Here is a 2,821-nt window from a genome sequence, read left to right as displayed (position 1 = left end):
GCGCGCAACTCAGTCATTTACAGCGTCTCCTACTATATTCACACGGACATAGGCCTGTCATAGTATTGGACCGCATCTCGTTTCAGATCTGGGATCACTGCCTACAGCATGCCTCGAGGTGCTGCCCTTTTCAACATTTCGATGTTTCTATGGCAACCGCGTACTTTGCTACGTCTACGGAAGGGGCGGGGCCAAGGCGAAATCCAAACCGAAAGTGCCGGTGATTTTCTGTTTCTCGATTCTCGCGCTTGCCTTCGCCAGCCATATCTATAGCTGACTCGGGGCTGTCCATGCACGCTGAAAATATTAAAATTAATAAAGGCCTAAAATTATTATATTTATTATTACGTTAAAATTAATTAATTTCTTTTACGGTTTTTTTTTAAATGGACATTTTCGAGATAGTAAATAAATTTAAAAAGTAAATAAATTTTAAATTATTCAAAATTTAGTTAAATGAAAAAGTTAAATTAATTCCTCGTTTCGTTTCTTTTAAAAGAGAAATTTTCGAAATACTATATAAATAACTTTCAAAAAATTCTTGTCATATTTTAGAATTGTAGCGAAATTTCAAACATTTAAAAAAATATAATTTTTACAAAAATAGTGAATTGAAGGTTCGAGTACTTCACTGTATAAATTTATCCTACATGTATTTTTAAATCCTAAAATAGTTTATTATTTTTTCGCATAATTAAGGTATAATTGAAGTAATAAGTACACTTCTCTGTAGTGTCGAATTGACAATTTACATTTGATTCCAAGGAAAAATTTAAGGTTTTCACTACTCATTTAATTATTTATCAAAATTATATTAAAATTCTGTTTCTTGTTTGTTTTTGTTTCTTGATTATTTGAAACGTATAATCTTTTTCCTTATAATTTGTTTAATTACAAAACCCAGTAACTAGACTATGCTTGGCACATTAAATTTTAATTTTAGAAGGTTGAGGGCAATTAATCACTTGCAATTGCATTGAAGAATCCAAAAAAATTCTAAAGAAATATAAGGCGTTTAGGGGTGCATCTCAGCAACTAAGGCTATTACAAAAAAAATGTAAAAGGAAAGAATTCCAAAGAATTAAAATAATTCAATAATTTTTTGCGAGCCGGGAAATGACCAGAAATTTGTTTCCTTGATTAAAACGGCCATCTGGATTTCTTAGTATTTAAAAAAATTATTATATTCATTGGTGTTTTCCTGTAAAAATAGTTATACTTTTTCGTAATTGTAAAACAATTCCCACCAAGGATTGAAAAAAATTTTGATTTTATTTATTTCTTCAAGTGAATTTTTTTTTAAAGTTTGCAATAACAAAGAAAAATTATCAAATTAGGGGTTTTAAGGGTTTAAAAATCGTGATTTATTATTTAATGAATTTGCAACAAAGAAGATTAATTTTCTTACCAAAAAAGACGAATTTTTAACAAATTCCATGAATTTTCAACCAAATATTTGAATTTTCAACTTATAAAGGATCCATTTCTAATCAAGAATAGACATGTTTCAAGGAAAGTAAATTTTAACATAAAAAACTAAATTGTCAACAAAAAAAGTTCAATGTTAAGCCAAAGAGGTAAATCTTGCAGAAGTATGATTTAAAAAAAACTAGATTTAACAAACATGAAAAAAACACGGAAAAATTCATTAACAAACGAATCCTACTTTAATTTTCTACCATATTGTCATATTGTTAAATCATTAATCAAAATATACTAATTTAGAACTTAACAATTGCATTTTTAATAAAAAGACGAGGTAAAAAAAATCCAGAAAATTAATTTTCGACCAAAAAGATGAATTTTCAACAAAACAAAAGAATGTTCTAAAAAATAATTAAATATTAAACTTATAAAGTCTAAATCTCTAACAAAAATGTAAAATTGCAAATTTTCAGATAAAAAATTAATTTTGAACAAAACAAAAAAACCCAAAATGTCAAGAAAATTGTTACATGTTAAAAAAAGATTAATTTTCAACTAAATCGAGAAATTAAATTTTCAACAAAAGAGTCAAACCCAAAGATCAAGGGGAGTCCAAAAATATGAATCTTTAATGATAAAGTTCAACTTTTAACCAAGTCGTTTAATTTTCAATTAAAGAAGATAAATTGCGAAAAAAATAGTTAAATTTTTAAAGAAAGAAATGAATTTTCCAGCATTATATTAATGATCTACTAAAATAAGACGAGCTTTCAACAAAATATATTAATTTAAAAAAAAATTTGAATTTTAAAGCCGGGAGGAGCAATTTTAAACCAGAAAATATTAATTTTTAATAAAAACATCAATTTAAATCAAAAATGAAATGTTTACGTTGTTAGTTAAAAAAAATTAATTCTTATTAAAAAAAACGATTTTTCAACATAATAGTTACATTTTTAATAAAAGAGTTCAGCCTAAAAATGACTTTTTATCCGTAGAAGATTAATTTTCTAAAAATAGAATAGTTAAATTTTCGACCAAAGAGGTGAATCTAAAACCAAAAGAATAATTTTTTACAAAGTAGTTCAACTTTTAACCAAGCTTCTGAATTCCTAACGAAACAAGATGACTTTTTAACAAAATAGTTGCATTTTTACAGAATAATAAAGTTTGAAACTGAATACTAGAATTTTTAACCAAACGAGTTGAATTCTGAACCACAAATATAATAGTCGAGTTTCTACCAAAAAGGATTTAAGCGAAAAAACGAGAAAAGGGGGTTTCTTAAAAACAGACAAAAAAAGAACAACTCTTTAAAAGTTAATAATAAGGAAACATACTCAATGTGATCTAAGTTCGTAATTGATCTTCCACTGACCCTCAACCCCTGTTCGAA

Source organism: Belonocnema kinseyi, chromosome 7 (genome assembly GCF_010883055.1).
Source record: "Belonocnema kinseyi isolate 2016_QV_RU_SX_M_011 chromosome 7, B_treatae_v1, whole genome shotgun sequence".
NCBI lineage: Eukaryota > Metazoa > Arthropoda > Insecta > Hymenoptera > Cynipidae > Belonocnema > Belonocnema kinseyi.
This window is presented reverse-complemented; position numbering follows the sequence as displayed.